This window comes from Carassius gibelio, chromosome A11 (genome assembly GCF_023724105.1).
Source record: "Carassius gibelio isolate Cgi1373 ecotype wild population from Czech Republic chromosome A11, carGib1.2-hapl.c, whole genome shotgun sequence".
Taxonomy (NCBI): Eukaryota; Metazoa; Chordata; class Actinopteri; order Cypriniformes; family Cyprinidae; genus Carassius; species Carassius gibelio.
The window spans coordinates 25,099,277-25,117,947 of record NC_068381.1 but is presented as its reverse complement, the minus strand read 5'-3'; the positions used below and the strand labels follow the sequence as shown (position 1 = coordinate 25,117,947).

Sequence of the window (18,671 nt, the reverse complement as noted above, 5' to 3'; positions counted from 1 at the left end):
AGTGGAGCATATGTGCCACATTGAGAAGATGAGTGCTCTTCTGAAATGGTGTCCTGGCACTCCCATCCCGGTCTCAGAGGGCCCTGTCCTGCCTGTCACTTCAGCTCACCGGTCCATCTTGGCCCAACTGCAGTGACCATCGAGGCCATCCCAGTTAGTCCTACCATGGCCAAGAAGGTTGTCCTCTCTCTTTATTTAATTAAATTCAGTTCAGTTCAGTTTATTTGTATAGCGCCTTTCACAATACAAATCAATGCAAAGCAGCTATACAGAAAATTAAGTTTCTACAATATAATTAGTAGTAGCTTGACTATTTCAAATTGATGTACATATGGCAGATATGTACGTTAAAATTCAGGGCTGGATCCAGACTAAAGTTTGTGCAATTCCTAGTTACCACGGGATGTCAATCTGAATTAGAGAAACAAATAGAGACATAAATAGCATAGCTGCTGTTCCAACCAAGCAAAATTTATTTGTTCAACCCAAGCTAAGGAATAATAATATGCATTTGATCAGATACAACAGTACAACATTATGCAATGCATTATTTAAATGTTTGGCCAAATAGATGTGTCTTTTTAAACAGAGAGAGTATGTCTGAACCCCAAACGTTATCAGGAAGACTATTCCAGTGTTTGGGAAACAAATGCAAAAAAAGCTTTATCTCTTTTAGTGGGCTTTATTATCCTAGGTCCGCACTTACCTCTAAGTCTGGGCCACACACACCTCCTTGTAGTCCACTCCATCCCTAGAGCAACGAGAGGTGCTTACAGTGCTGGTCCTAGACATCTGGGGGCCAGGGTCAGGAGGCCCCAGTCAGTGTGTTCAAAAAAAATAAAAAAAAATAAATCAAAGACCACCATCCCTTGATCTGTTCTTCCAGAGCAGTTTCACTGTAATCAAACAACAGTGACCATTAAAGGAAGAAAGAAAGAAAGAAAGAAAGAAAGAAAGAAAGAAAGAAAGAAAGAAAGAAAGAAAGAAAGAAAGAAAGAAAGAAAGAACTACAAACAACATGACAAATATGATACACAAATGAAATCAACAACTTAGCCTACTAAAAATATTGGCATACTACACAGGAATTAAATGAAGTAATCAAAACTAAGAATAAAACACTGCATCATATGAGCAAATGAGCAGTGAATGAGTCTCTAATTTTCTTTAGTTTGATTAACATTAAAGGGATAGTTCACCCAAATAGCAAAATTATGTCATTAATAACTCACCTTCATGTTGTTCCAAACCCGTAAGACCTCCGCTTATCTTCATGAACACAGTTTAAGATATTTTAGATTTAGTCTGAGAGCTCTCAGTCCCTCCATTGAAGCTGTGTGTATGGTCTACTGTCCGTGTCCAGAAAGGTAAGAAAAACATCATCAAAGTAGTCCTGAACAATAGACTGACTCATTCACGGGTCAAGAACCGGTTACATCGGTTTTGGGATCACCAGTAGTTCTTTCGGACAGTTCAATTCAATAAACAGGTTGAAGAAAACGGTTCACCGGTTCTTTTGCGCTTGACGTAATGGCGTCATTGGTGATGATTGCCCTTGATTCAAGCCTTCGGTTTACCTGGGCTCATAACATTAGCACAGAATCAGTTCAGAATCAATCACTAAAACAATCAGTTCAGTTCAGACGCTCTGTGTGTCAGTCTGCTTCACACTGAATCACACATTCGCAGTATCATCAGCTCCTTGGTTCACGAATCGGCAGAGGTGTCAAGTAACGAAGTACAAATACTTCGTTACTGTACTTAAGTAGAAATTTGGGGTATCTATACTTTACTTGAGTAATTATTTTTCAGCCGACTTTTTACTTCTACTCCTTACATTTTCACGCAAGTATCTGTACTTTCTACTCCTTACATTTTAAAAATAGCTTCGTTACTGGTATTTCATTTCGCCTTGTTTTCATTCCGGCTTGTCATCACTCAAAAAAATAAATAAATAAATAAATAAATAATAAATAAAAAAAAACTATCCAGATAAATCGCGCCATCCGGATGGAGTGAATTTGATTGTGGTTGGATGAGAAGTATAAACAGATACCATCCCGACACCCTACTATGCGATCCATCGCACCTGCACATGAGACACAAATTACATCACCCTCCAGCAAGGGCATATACAGTTTTTGGTTCGTTTATCATAAAATGTATTTCTTAAAAGTAGGGTTGGGTATGGAACCGGTATCCGATCGCCTCAGAGTCAGTCGGCTTAAATTTCATATGAAACCGGCGTCAGACCGGTCTCCTCCCCGTCTTTCAGCGCGCTCTTCAATCCGCAGACCGCGGCGGAGCAGCACGAGCTCAAACAGAGACAGGACATAAGGTGTGTGTTTATCAATAGATTGTTAGAATCTGTATCAGTGAAGTTATTTGTCATAAAAACAGTTTACAAAAGGTCGCGAAGAAGCTGTCGCTTTCTCATCTACTGTAAAGTTTTCGCTTGTCACAGCCGTTTCCTCCAGTGAAAATCTAGCCCTTAACACATATGACCGAACAAATACTTTAATTACACTTATTTAAATATACTTATACTAAATATTAATTTAATCATACGTACTTTATACATACACTAACTACTGTACAAAAGTCTTAGGCACGTTAGTATTTTCACTTAAAAGAATGGTGTTCGGCTATTTATATATTTTGCTGTAGTGTGTCGGTAGAAAATATCAGTTTACATTTCCAAACATTCATTTTGCCGTTGTCAAACTGCTTTTGCATTCAAAATCGCACTAGATTATTATTAAAATTAATGGCTAACTGATATTTACTATGGACACACTAAAGCAAAAGATTTAAATAACTGGCTTAAAACCCTTTTTTGGGGTGAAAATACTAATGTGCCTAAGACTTTTGCACATTACTGTACTTTACAAACGACATTGTTGCTACTTTATAAAGAATGAGCATACAGTCATTCACAGAACTGATTTAAGACAGTGACAGACAGCACTCATCTTAACTAAATATCAGAGTGAGTGAAAGATATACAGTAGAATTATGTGTGGTTTTATATTAAATAATGACCCAGATTGTGAAATACATTTATTAGCCTTAGATTAAGGGAAGCACAACTTGGGAAGTGAGAGCATCCCAGGTGAAAGCTATGGATTTATTTAAAATATTTGGAATGTTCTTTTAAGTTATCCATAGTTTTTTTTTTTTTTTAGGTTCTTTTTTTAAGTATAGGTTCAGGCCCCATTTAGGCGCCTGTACTGTTTTAAAAGTATCGAAAAGGCACTGGACCCTATTTAAAAGTTATTATTTCTCACTGGCTCATTTACCGAATGGGTGCTTTATCTTCGTTCTCCACAAATAAAGCTACTGTTGGTAGTTCGGTAGTGAGACGTTTTAATAAATTATCGTTTGCGATTGACAATGTTGTGATATCTAGGCTATACCAACTTTGTAACTTAACATAGCATACGTATGTACCGAATACAGGAAGCTGTCAATCAAGAAGGTATCGGGATTATGAGTTAATTTTCCTTTTTAGTTATTGATTAATCACTTGGATTAATCATTAATTTTGACAGCACTATAATGCTTATTGTAAATAGACAACGTTACAAGAGTAATTGTTACTAAGCCTGCACCAATGTTCTTGTCCATTGCCCTCGCAGATTCCTGCAGCTAAGCTTGGATGTATATTTACATTCCATTAAAGGTTATTGATGACATGCCTCTGAAGTCTGACTTTTTGCACCATAACAATACTTATTGGCAACTATTAATCATATCTCTAGTCCTTTAATGTAATTGCATTGTACTAAAATGTGTTCATTTTCAATGGGCATATATGTTGCTGAAACATGTAGCCTAGTGCATCCCAAATTTTTCAACATGAACATTTAATATAACATTATATTCATTATGGCCTTTAGAAAAATGTTTTTTTTTTAGGAGGTGGGGTAGTGCACAATAGGCCCCTGTGGTGCGGCCTAAGCTTTTGTTCTTAATGGCATTTGTTCCCTTACATTACTTTTACTTTTATACTTTAAGTAGTTTTTTTAAACCAGTACTTTTACACTTTTACTTGAGTAAAAAGCGTGAGTTGATACTTCAACTTCTACAAAAGTCTTTTTAAGACCTAGTATCTATACTTCTACTTGAGTAATGAAAGCCAATACTTTTGACACCACTGCGAATCGGACGCGTCTGACAGAAACGGTTCTTGACTCAAGAAGAGTCAATCTTTTGTTCGTTATCTGGCTCGGCTCGGTGTTCATCTTCAGTTCTCTCTTCACAGCAGTTCAGTCAGTGTACTGTTTGAGTAAATGAATTACTCCGGGATATTGGTTTGTTTTAACTCAGAGGGAGTGTCAGCCACATTAAAAGTCATTTGTCATTTGCGGATTAATGCGTATTGGAGATGCTAACCGTTTAAAACGATTCAGTTCGATTCGGTGAACTGGTTCAAAAAGATCCGGTTACATCGAATGATTCCTTCGCGAACCGGATATCACAAACTGCTTTGTTTTGAACTGTCTCTCACAACAGACAAGGAAGAGAAGACAATGCTGAATAAAGTCATATTTCTTTGCTATTTTTGGACCAAAATGTATTTTCGATGCTTCCATAAAAATTCTAACTGACCCTCTGGACATGGACAGTAGACCGTACACACAGTTTCAATGGAGGGACTGAGAGCTCTCAGACTAAATCTAAAATATCTTAAACTATGTTCCAAAGATAAACGGAGGTCTCACTGGTTTGGAACAACATGAGGGTAAGTTATTAATGACATAATTTTGCTATTTGGGTGAACTATCCCTTTTAATTACAGAGATAACGGTTAATTAGGCTGCTGTCACTTTAAGTCTGAATGCACATACAGTATCTAATATACTGACAAGTATTAAATTATTTTCCCAGCTGTTTATGTTCCCTTAAGACATAACTAAGGGAAAACTTGCCAAGATATGGCCACTTAGACACATTTTTGTGTGTACTGTACTTGTCCATTTGCAGGCTCACCTGAGGCCCAAAGAAGCCTATACTTCTGTGTTTCAGATCATGTGCACAGAAAGCTGGCTGGGAAAACAACACATGTTGTATAGCTGAATAGTTTACGTAAAGTTACATGATTTGAATAATTTGGATGTTATGTAGGAAGGGCGACAGTGTGCCACTCTAAAGGAAAGGAATGGCAAGTGTAAAAAAAAAAAAAAAAGCCAGCCTGGTGGTTCTGATCTGAAGGAGTCTTTACACATCAAGTAATATCACCCCCTGGCCCCTCCTTCACAAACACGCTTCCCGACTTGTGTTATGTTCTCAGTCATGGTTCTCCTGCCTGATTTGAGGGCATTGCTGGTTCAACGCTAGTCGTGGTGTTTACAGTTGCTGTTCTAGCCATAAATAGTGGATGTTGCAGTGGAGTTAAAAGTCTAAGGTGAAGTAGGCAGTGTTGAGTACTCGAGACTCGGACTCGGTCTTGGACTCGGTCTCGAGACCGTATTTTAATGGTCTCGGTCTTGTCATGGACTCGTGTGCATTTTGACTCGGTATTGACTCGGACTCGAACATATTAGGAATCGGACTTATGCCCGAGTCCACTCGAGTCCGAATCCAAATATTTCATGATTATTACTGTATGTTAATGTTTATTTAAATTGATGTATGATTGACACATCCAATGACTGGTGATTTTCTTTTGACGTGAGACGTTAGGCCAGCAACACACTGGATGCGTGGCGCAAGCGCCTCAGCCGCGTGGCGTGTCTGTTTTTAATTCGGCTCCCATGTTAACAGGTTAGATCTTGCAGACTGCCTGCGTGAGACGCGCGGAAAACGCGCGCATGCTAGAAATAGAACCGACGCCTATTTTTCACGCGACACGCGTGCATGTGGGAAGCGTTTCCAGGCAAAATATAGGCCTACTAGGAAAATATGTTTATATGTCATTTTGTACACAAATACATATTAATTCATGACATTTTGATATTTGAAAGTCTATAGGTTGACATAAATTCAGATATAAATGTAATTTTAAAAATAAATTAATAATGATCGATTTTCAAATATTGCACATGTCAAACATACTCTATTTTGCCGTCAATACTGTTGACGGTGTCTTATCAGTAGGTGTGTAAAAAAATAAAAAAATAAATTTGATATTGTAATAAAAAAAATAAAGAGCCTGTTTTTTTGGCGGCCTCCCTCTATGTCACCTACAGCCGCAGCAGCGCGCCAAGCGCCACGTGCAGGCACGCTTCTGGTGTGTAAAGACACAGAAAACGCGAAGCAACCACCACGCTTCTGGCACGCAGTAGAGACACCACGCTGCCAGTGTGTCACCGGCCTTAAGTTACCCTCCTGCCTCCGTAACTAAAAAAACTTCGACTAGTGTGTATTTTACCCTGCATTAAAACGCACCATCCAGGGAAATTAGCATTAGATTATCCGTTGCTGTTACAGAAAGTGATGAAATGGTAACTGTTGTCAGTCCCCGCTTCCTCTGCGCCAGTAGAGAGAGTTTTTAGTTGGGGTGGATTGATCATGAGACCACATCGTGCTTGGTTGGGTAGCTGGATGGTCTCCTCACTTGTTTTTTTGAAAAGTAATTATGCCAATCTGTAATCTTCACAACATCTAAAGTGCACATAATCCAAGACATTGTAAGGATATTAGCAGTCATTAGTTAAGCTTCAAGGTTAAAAGTTATGTAAAAGCTGTTACAGTTGAACATTTACAGGTATAGTGGTACAGTAATGTTACTTGTACTAGAAGTGTTATGTAGAATTACAATATAGAGTCGTACAGTAATATTATGTGTACTAGAAAGGTTATATGGATGTGTATAGTGGTACAACGATGTTATGTGAAAATGAGCACTTAATATTGACAAGTAACACTTCATAATACTAATAAAATAACCTTTACACCACATACTATGTGGCCCTTTTAACCTTTATTGTTTCCACCAAACATTTGACATACTCTTGAAGATTTCTTTAGGTCTTGTCTCAGACCCAATCTCTCTGGTCTCGGTCTTGACTCGGACTCGACCCTTTCTGAACTCGGTCTTGACTCGGACTCGACCCTCTCTGGACTCAATCTGGACTCGGACTCGAATGAGCTGGTCTCGACTACAACACTGGAAGTAGGCTAATTTCAAATATCCAAAGTTTAGACAGGGCAACAAACACAAGTTAAAGAACGAGCAAGGCTCCGAGTTCGACTATTATTTGCAGGGCGGTATGGCTCTGTTCATCAGGTAGTCAGTGAGGAATTCAATAAGGATATTTTCGTAAACAAAAACTGAAACTAAGACTTAAAATTGGTCAATAATTTTTTTCTTTTCTTTTCTTTTTGTAAAGTGGAATAATAATAATAATAATAATAATAATAATAATAAATGAAACTAACAACAGTTACTGAAATAAAATATTAACTAGCAAAAATCAATAAACATTCTCGTTATTAACAAGCTCTTTACTGTGGGTGAAAATCTGGCCTATGGCTGTTAAGGGAAATGCCTGTTTGCGCGTGAAGTTGCTGAGGCCATTAACCACTCAATTAACTAAAACTAACAAAACCATTGATGAAACTTACTAAAAATAAACTGAAATTTAAAACAAAATCGAAAACGATATTAAAATAAAAAAAATTATTTAAGAATGCAAAACTATCATAACCTTGTGACAAACGTAAGGTTAACTGCAAGGCAGTTGGCTAACACTCCAGCGTGTCAATATTGAAAGAGACAAAATGTCCATGAATAGTAATTACACAGAATAAGGCAGTCTGCCAAAACAAAATAAAAACATTAAAATATCAAGTAAGTATTGTGATACTTGGTGCCACAGTGACACTCTTGTCCCAATAATTATTTCTATACCACGATACTCTGTATGCTGTCTCACGATAAGTCTTTTTCCCTGTTGCACCTACACAAAATTTGAGGGCTCCCCCACCTGCCAAATCCCACTTCAACCACTGCCTGTACACAAAACTTTTCAAAAACGCAAAGGAAAAACATTTCTGATTTTAAAATGTCGTTGTTGTGTAAAAATGCCCTTATTCTATTCATGTTCACTGGCATTATGTTGTCACATAATCATATCAGTTTAAAATACCTCTCTAGCAATGATATATTTAGACATTTCTAAAAGGGAGTTGTGTCAGTTAGTTATGTTCTTTTGCATGTTATTGAACTATACCGAAATAAAGAGAAATAGATGATTGCAAGTGTTTTTGAGTTTCCTAGCATATCATGTTACCACATTACTATGTAAAAACACCTGCTATAGATAATATGACCGCAGTTACCCAGCAAGCGGCTCTACATTTTAATCATCAATAGATTCATTCCTGCCAGTGGCATTCATGAGTGAGTCTGACTGACCCCACACTGTGTGGCTGGCTGAAGACTACTATTTCAGCAATGTGTAATAACACAGACAGACAGAAGCAAATAATCAGATGACGACTGACGCCTCAATTCTTTATTTTATATATTATTACTTTATGTATTCATTATTATTTGTAATACCTATAATAATAATAATAATAATAATAATAATAATAATAATAATAATAATAATAATGTATTCTTAAAAATAAACTATTTCTGTTAAAATATTGTATCTGAGTTTGTGAGATTCTATCAAAATTCTGACTTTATTTATAAAATGGTATTTGGTTGTTAGCATGTTGTGCTTCTATTGGATTGTGATTCTTTTTCATGGAGGAGCTGATTCTGAACAAGGCCTTTCTCGCTGTAAAGTGTCAAGGCCCATAAGAGAAATCAGCATTGTGACACTTTATGTGTTTCGCCAAAGCCTTTCTAATTCTGTGCAGATGGAAAAAGGAAGTTGGCTTTGTGCTGTTGCTTGGAGACGTGTGTTTCCCTGATTCATATGAGATGAGCTTCAATGCTTTATGTCCTCACAGCAGAATTCTCCAGGTCCAGATTAAGAGCTTAAAACCCTATTTCCCCCGTAGGATTTAAGAGAAAAAATCTGCATAATCGCTCTGGGAATCATATGCACTCTTTTGACTTGTGCCTATGGGAATCATGAAACTAGGGGTGTGTCCTGTTCAAATAAGCCCAACACACATACTAAAATGATTTCAAGTTGAACGAAATGCAAAAGAGACAATGAACGATTAAAGCAATATCATCATGCATGAAGAAAATGTTTTAATGTTTTTTTTTTTTTTTTTTTTTTTTTTTTTTATGATTTGCACTGCCAGTTATTTTGGCAGTGTCACTCAAGCAGTGATCTTGCAATAGCCTTTACATTCTTTACAATTATTTAACTTTGTTTTATAATATTTCAATGTAGCATTATCTTTCATTTAAAAATTGTATTTATTTATTTAAAATTATTATGTATTGTTATTTGTTAGTCCTAAATAATTGCAGTCTTGGAGCCAAAACTGCTCACTTTTCGAAAAACCTGCTCCATGATCCAAGCAAACTGTGGAACTTTGCTCTCCGCTTCTACACCACACTGCTCACATAGTGTACATAGTGTGTTTCAATATTGGATTTCGTAAGCACCCTCATGACCACCTTAGATCACCAGAGTTTTGTATAATGGGCCTATACGTAATATAATATAATATATACAAAAATCCTGCTTTGTACTCAACACACACAAAAAGTAATAGGACAAGAAAATGCCATCCAATCAAACCCAAAAGCCACTGCCCAGAGAGTTCCTGCTGGCCTATGAAAAGATCCCGCTATCTGCTGTTGTCAGAGCCTCAACAAAGCACATATGTAATCCAGAAATGGGAAGCAAAGTATAAATTTAGAGTATTGCTGTTTCTTCAGAACGACTTACGCTAGAATGGTTTTCTCTGTTTCTCTGGTGAGAAAGCATCTATAAAAAACATGAATGTAAATGTAACGGCTGCTCATTACAAAACAGCGCTCTGCTCACCGAATCCATCATGAGATGTGCAGGTTTGCTTATCTCGTTCTCAGATGAAATACCTCTTTCTGGATGTGGGCTGGAATAGAAACATCCCTCATGAAATGAGATGTTTCTTTTCTTCTTAGTTGGAAATTGATGTGGGTTTTATTGCTGTGCTGATGGCGTTCCTGTTGCTCAAGGTTGTACATTTTCTAAAGCATCTCATTCAACTTGACGTCTTGTTTTATAGCGAGAGAGAGTCTCGTCGTGTGTGAATATCTGTGTGCAAGTACTACAGCCAAACCCACATGAGATATAAGATTACAATAAGAGCAGCACGTATCGTATATGGACACAAGTGTCATTATTGGGGGGAACACAGAAGGCTTCTTGAGGGAAAGTACATGATTGAGGTTGAGGTGAGTGTCTGCGTGTGATTGAGAGAAAGAAACGGGGAGGAAAAGGAACAAACCAGCAATCAGAACAGCTGATGTGAGAAGGTCAGTGGTGCCACTGAAGTTATTGTCTTCATTTACTGGTCAATATAAACAACTCAAATTCTGGACAGCGAACTGAAAGAAAGCCAGACCTGAACGGAGGGAATGATTGGCATGAACTCATCTGAACATGTTATGAAGATGTAATAGGAGACAATTTCAGTACATAGTTCTAAAGACTTAAAATAATCACATCACAGATTATCGTTTTAACGTGAGATCTTTCTTTCTTTCTTAACTTATTTTGCAGTGATTTCATTAGTAGCTAATAGTGCATATTCTTTTGAAAAGACAATCAAACATACAGTAATGAAACATACAGACAATCAAACATACAGTAAAGTGGCAGCATCTAAAACTCAAGCATTTTAGGTGTGAGCAACTTTGAGAAATGTATTATTATTATTTTAAAAATCCATACATTAATCTATAAAATATACAAAAATGTATTTTAAAATACACAGCTTGTTTGCCTGCCGATATAACCAGTCAAACCAAAAATTATCCAGACAGCAGATATCATTTCTGATATCTTTTCACTGTGCAATGGAAACTTTAATGTAACAGAAACTCTTACAAATGTCAAAATAACTGAAAATTAAACAATAATAGATGCTTCCCTTCACTCCAGCCATATGCAAAGCATGCTGGGAACTAACAATCACCTCTAAAATAAAACTGCAAAATTGAGGTAATTCTCTTAAAATAAATAGGTAGCCTTCTCTCCTTAATTATTTTAGTTTAATCAGTTCCCCAATTCAAGCACCAACACTGCTTAAGTCTCCTTAAATAAAATGAGGAAAACACATCTCTTTGTTTCATTAGTAAAAAGTCCTCAACATTTTCTATACTACACTAATCACAATTTCTTTAATGAAATCCACACTTTATTTTTAATTATCATCTTATTTTGTTAATGAAAATTACAAGACCCATGATTCATTTTTTAAAGTGTAGTGGGTGCAGGACACTAGTTCATTTATAAAAGTAAGCACAGTAAAATAAAGTTAGCTGTGACATATTACACTCAAAAATCCTTCATACAGTGGACTACAAGAAATAAAAATAAAAATAAAAATAAATAAATAAAAATGATACATAAATATAATGACGCCTACAAGGTAAGTGGTTGGAAACAATTTATTTTAGCAACATTTAATAATAATAATAATAATAATAATAATAGTAATAATAATAATAATAATAATAATAATAATAATAATAATAATAATAACAAACACACACACACACACACACACACACATGTAATTCATAATTATAGAATTATATTATATACATGTTGAAAGTCAGACAACAAAATATGTAGCAAAAATATATTGATTACAACCACTTACCTTAAAAATGTAGTAAATTCAGTGAGTTTTTTTATTTATTATTATTATTATTTTTTTTTTTTGCACAAGTAAAACTGAAAAATAATAATAATAACAATAATAATAATAATAATAATAATAATAATAATAATAATAATAATAATAAATTGGACCAAAACTATTGACCTGACCATGCTTTGGTTATTATTATTATTATTGCTAATGCAAACTTTTTTACACCACAGACTGAACAAATTTAAGCATCACTTGATAATTAGTTGACCTAAATTGATATTATCTAACTGTGTACATAATTTAACAGCTGACAGCTATTCAACCTAATTCATCATTACATACCTTTCTATTAAAGCTATCTGACATTATCAAAATGAATTTATTCTGACACTTTTTTTAAGTTATTTAAATATTTTATGACCATTTTCAAAACTATATTGAATAAACTGTGATAATGTGCGAAATGTTGAAGGTGTCTTAATACATTTTGGTTTGGCTATATATATTATTGCTTAAAACACTGCTTTCACAAAGACCTCTCTGAAGATTCAGTAAGTGTCTTATATGTGCCTTATAAGTGAAAATAAGTCCCCCCTAGTTTCAAACAGTTATTCCAGAGAGATCTTTAAATCACACAACTTTCTGAAATCACTGACATTCCCTGATAATTAGCAAACACTCTGTGTTTGGAGTAAAGAAAAAAGGAGGGAAAAAAAAATCCCAGGGGAAATAATGAGGCAAACACTCTTTATCATAATGTGCATAAACTGTTCTGTCACCTTAGAATCAGCGCTGATGATGGCAGGGCTCCCTACCCACTGTATAATTGGGTCACCTTAGAGCAGAAACTCTCCTTTGATCTCATGTTTAGCTTCAAATGAGTCCCTGAGAGCAGGAAGAAAGAGCACAACACACATGGAAGTATTATTACCAAACTTTCATGATATATGAGTGCTTTGTTTCTGTGCTATCTGGACAGGGTCGTGAAATATTACAAGTCACTGTTAAAGGGTGCTTGAAAATGTGTTAATGTTAGCAAAAACACACCGATTTTTGTTATTTGTTTAATTGGATTGTGTTTTAGCTAGTAATACTTGAAGATGAACAACCCATTCTCACTCCAAAGGCGTCAAAAACCGAAGCATGGTCAAGCGCCCCTAGCGTCACTTTTATGACGCCAAATGTGCCTCTCGGCGTCGAATATCGAAGCACTACGACCTTCATTGCTTTCAATGGGAAACTTTTGGCGTCAGAATTTGACACGAGGACATGAGATGTTTATCGCTATGAAATCACGTTCAAGAAGTCTCATTCAGCACACATTGCGATACTTGCTATCAGTTCCACAGTTTGGGTGAGTAGTCGTATATACGCTCTTTTAATGCCTTTTATAAAATGTATTCTGTCTTATTTATTAATCAAATTAGTGCCATATGTTTAATCGCTGTATTATATCGGTCATCCGCGGCTGTCTTTGAGTTTCATTGCGTTTAAATAAATGAACACAGCTGCTAATTAGTCTGATTAAACTCTATCTGTCACGTGACGTGCCATAGACCTTCGATCCGTTTTATATTATTATTAATTTCAGGATCAATGATGTAAGTTGTATTTGTAGTAAAATCATGGTAATCACGACACTTACAATAGTAATAAATGAAATGTGAAGTTAAAACACAGTAAACAGGACATTAGTAACTGTAACTGTAGTTTTACTATGGTATATTAATAATCAGTACAACAATACAATAATCACCAAACCAGCTATGTTTGTATCACTGTAATGTTAGTGTTTTTATGTGCTGTTATATGACAGATATCACAGTAATCATATGTTCTGTACCATGCTTTTAATACCTTTTAATGTAAATCCAAAAAAAAAAAAAAAAAAATCCAATTAAAAATAAATAATAAAACATGCATTTTTCCATCTTGCAGTTCTTTCATATCATTTTATATACATATATATATATATATATATATATATATATATATATATATATATATATATATATATATATATATTATATCTAAATATTTTGCTCACAGATCATTATTAACATTCTGTATATAATTCAATTTTATTTACTCTCCCCTTTTTATTATTTTTATTTTTATTTTTAGCTGAAAAGACGTAAAGGCAGTCAGCCCAGTGGTGTTTCTGGAGAGGGATTCCTTCAGAAATGGAGAAGACAGAAAGCTGCGGAGGCAGATATATGCAGCAGTAAGTCTGTGATAGTTTGTCTCTTTTATCAAACATTCCTGCTGTTATAATTTGTACAGCATTTGTTGTTTCTTAAACTGTTGCACTGTCCAAATACCCACACTTGCCATCTTTTCACTTGACCACTTGATTACTTATTTGAAGTCTTTCCTGTATTTGGCCTAGTGTTCGAGTGAGCATGATAACCACAAGTGTGTGTCGAACTTTTCATGACCTGATGACTGCGTTTCCCAATCCTGATCCTGGAGAACCCCAGCACTGCACGGTTTTGGTGTCTCTCTTATCTGCCTTGGAGTCTTCACTGATGAGCTGATGAGTTGAATCAGGTGTGTTTGATCAGGGAGACATCTCAAATGTGCAGTGTTGGGGTTCTCCAGGACCAGGATTGGGAGCCACTGCCTTATGGGACACTTATGTGTTTACAGAGATTTTTAATAACTAATTATCAATATTTCACATACTGTACATTGGACAGCTTCCCATGACCTCTTGTGAGATCTCGGCAAAAAGTCTGACGATTTATTCCAAAACATGATGCATGATGGGATACACTAAGCTTTGTATAGCGCTCCGGAGCAGTATTGGAGAGGTTTAGTGTGTGTTAAGGACGCTGTGCTTTGGCATTATTAAGACCGTGGACAGTCTCGTTCACTCACTGTCACGTACACACACTCTCAAGTTTTTACAGAGGCTGCTTTTATGGTCTAAACAAAACACAGTGTAATGTATAAGTTGAATGTAATTTAATATTTCCTTCCTTTCTGTCTTACAGGATTGTTTGAGGATAACGCTGTAGCTCCATCATGCACAAAGACTCACCTCGTTAACTCTTTTTCCCCTGCACACACAGAAATGGTCCCTGGATCAGTGATTAGACTTTGCAGTGGTTTGATTTTTGCAGAAGATGTAACTTTGTTTTAATTATAAGCTCATAATGAATACATTACAGAACCAGTGATGAAAACAATAGTTAAAAATAGCGCTCCATATTAAAAATATATTGCACACTTGACATGCATGTCTTCATGGTGTTTTTTTTGTGAGTTTGAAACATTTACATTGTGTTGTATAACATTTTGGTCACAACACTTTTTCCAGTGTTCTCTGAAAGACATACTGTATTTACTGTTTTGTTTTTTAATAAAAGCATTTTCATTTGCATACTGAAAATAGTTAATGTTTACAACATAACTGCCTTTTTATTCTTTATGGTGGCAAAAACGAGCTTGGTGACAGAGGATGCAGTGTAGTAATTTGGGCATGTTGTCTTTAAATGAGTTTGACATATAAATAAATAATGGAAGATCCTTACAAAAATATGCATGTTTATTATGCTTTATGTATTTATTTGTTCATTCATTCATTCATTTATAATTTCAGTTTTTATTCCTAGAGTTCAAATGGTAGAGAATGGTAAATCACAGAAACACAAATGTGAACAATTTTAACTTTAAAACACAATGTAATATACAATGTAAATTTTAGAAGCACGTCATTTGATTAGTAAATATATTTGTCTTTGGTCAAAAAAAATAAAATACAAATCTTAAAAATGTGTCTTATATTTATTATAGAGGAATCTGTCTGTTGGATACAACTGCGACTGCTGGGCATGTGCACATCAATATTGCCCAATGTTTGTCAAGCTGAACAACGGAGGAAGGTGAAGACGTTAATAAAACAGAATCTAATAAGTAGCAAGCTTAATCTATTGTTAACCGAATCTATCCTTTCAGCCGAAAAACGAAAGACGTCGGTCATACATGGATAAGGAAGTGTGTCGCTGCTGCTCAGCTTTGATGTCATTGGCTATGAATTTTCAGGACAGTCTGTGGTTGGACTATCTTTTAACCCATATTAAACAGCGCATCATGTAAAAAAGTATGTTTTGCTGCTATCATCACATTAGTAATATATTAAGTCAACAATGAAGTGTTGCTATCTTGACAAAAATGACATCTTTAGCGAGATCCTAATCCTAACCCTAAGCATAACTTCAATGAACTACAAAAAACAGCCCCCTAGTGTTGCCTTTGCATAGATAGAACGACGGAGGCTTGTGGGTAATGTAGTTTAAAACTTTTTATTAACGAAACTAAATAAATTATTTATTTTAAGGTAAACTGGATATCTAAATATGTTTATTGTGCAAACCTCTATGATATATTTGAGATGCAGGCTGAAATGTGGTATTTTACAGTGAGCAATATTTAAAATGCCTTTATGTCAGCTTTCCATTTATTTCTGAAAACTGAGCTCAACATTATTTTATCAGCATAGCATAAGTAATAATCCTGCCCATTTTCTCTTTGATATGTTAATTGGACTCTGATTTACAGCCATTTGAAATGTACAGTTTTGGGCTCTTCCGGGGGGTGCTACTGGGCCCCTGGGGGTAGCAGGGCAGTAAAACCTACATATATGTATTCTCCTCATCATGGACAACAAACTGAGCTGAGTCACATTTATATCTGACAGTTTTCACAGTCCTCTGTTTTCTATTCTATTCATCATGACTATTATACCTTTTGACAGGACATTGTGAGGCCATCTGATGAAACATTGAAAAATTAGAAAGAAATGATTTAATAATGAAAATAATAGATTATTTATTTGATTTTTGAAGTATATGGCAAGAAATATAATGGATGAACCTGCAACAACTTGCCTTTATCTATTCCCCACTGTAAAGCAGTAATCAAGGACAATGTATACACATTGTGATACTTCACTATTACACAAGGACAAATTCATGCAGTGCTAAGAATATTAATTTATATATATATATATATATATATATATATATATATATATATATATATATATATATATATATATATATATAACTATTTAGCAAAAATCAGTGTAAAAATGTCCTCCTCACCCCCGTATCTTGCTCCTCAGGTGCTGGACATCATGTGTGTGCTCTTGGTTTTAATGCAGTACAAGATCCCATTGATCATTCCTGCTACATTCTCAGTTATCCCTCAAGTGTTTGTAACAATAAAGCCCATGGCACCATCTTGTAATGCAGAATAGTTAATCTCGTAACTCCGTTTATTTCACTAAAAAAATTGCATATTTGTTACTAAAATATAAAAAAATTACTTTCTGGTGTACTGATGTCCAAGATGTTATTAATCCGATCAAAAATGTTTATGTCTTAAATAAAAAAATAATCCCAATAATTAATATGTAGTTTTTCCAAGTCTAAAATAAACACATATCAGCCTACCTAGTAAAATTATGTATTTAACAAGAATCTTCAGAACACAATATTCACCATTTTCATTTTATTGAAGCATAGACTATAAAGTTGATAAAGTAGCATCAAGACGAATAAGATTCAATGAAAATAATTATCATCAAAAATACATTAACCTCATATATAAATCAGTTCACACAGATGAGTGATGAAATGTCCTTAAAAGTCACACAGTCCCATCCAGTCAACTGTGATACAGATCATGTGATACATATAAGACATGAGATACTGTTCCAGAAAATAATGATTCCCATCATCACATCTAAACTGGTTTCATCTCCCCATCGTGTTCTTCTTCTCTCGTGTCTGGAAACAGTTTGTGGCTGATATCCAGCACTGATGTGGTGTAGCTTCTCTCAGCCAGAGGATCTCTCAGTCCTAAGATCCCAGACCTGGTCAAAATGAAACAAACAATCCAGATGAAGTTGTTTAATGGACAGAGAGCTCAGCTTATGTTCTGTGTGATTTTAGCAGGGTGAGCAACTATGACCCTTGTAGTACTGTACACTTACCATTCTTCAAGCTGCTTTAAGACCTTTTGAGAAGCTTTTTCTCTGAAGAGAATTTAGCACATCCTCTTCTTTCACTCCTTTCAAGAGCATCACTTGGTCAAAACCCCTCATTTGGCTGATGAGATCATCTGTACAAATTAAAATACTGCAATAAAAATTAAAGAATTAAGAAAAAGTTACAGAGGCAAAGGTCTTGCTCATGAGACTGCATTAGCATGTGTAGTTCTCAGAGACTCTAGAATTCATCTATTGTTGCAGTAAATGTGTTTTCTTCCTCTAGAATCTTTCTCCAAAGTTCCTGACTTCTCTCACAAATGTGTTTTAGTCTGTGCAGTGTAAGGCCTGGCTTCAAACCAATCCACTATCAATTCACAATTTATAACATAACATTTAGAAAACAATGAAATAATGTACATTGGTGTTTATATCAACTAAACCAATTTCATGATACTTGTCTACTTTTAAAACAGGTGGTGTGTTTTTAAAAACATAATATTAAAAATGTCCAGTCACACTTTGCTAACATGCTGTAATTGTAATAGTAAAAAAAGAAATCAAGGCTGACATGACCAGTTCTGTGAGAGATCATCATAAAATGTTGTATAACACAGCATTGCTTCAACACACACATACCAGAGGACTTCTGTTTGTTTGAGCACAAGATGGCCATCTTCATTCCTCATCCTGAGCAAATCATTTCCTTGGTCTTCCTTCTCTTCTGTGAAACAAGATAATCTCTACTTACTCTGTGTGCAAATAATATTGCTCATTAAACATAATTAAGTTAATTTAAAGTAAGATTCAGACCAGAGCATTTGAGGAGTAAATGTTGATTAAAAAAAATATTCTAAACAAATGTACCTGGGAAGAGCTGATCATGGCAAGATTCGCTGAGACTCAGTAATAGCTCTTTTAGTTTTTAGGAAGGTTTGTGAGGGTTGGC

At 35.2% G+C, this 18,671-nt stretch overlaps 1 long non-coding RNA gene across 1 annotated transcript; it reads right to left on the bottom strand.

Annotated features, from left to right (window-relative positions):
* Window positions 1-17,229: 17,229 nt before the first annotated feature.
* LOC128022798 (uncharacterized) lies at window positions 17,230-18,671 on the bottom strand. The gene is made up of 4 exons (XR_008186012.1): window positions 18,590-18,671; window positions 18,362-18,446; window positions 17,729-17,856; window positions 17,230-17,608 (listed from the first exon to the last, which is right to left on the bottom strand). It is a non-coding gene; the product is annotated as an uncharacterized LOC128022798 (long non-coding RNA).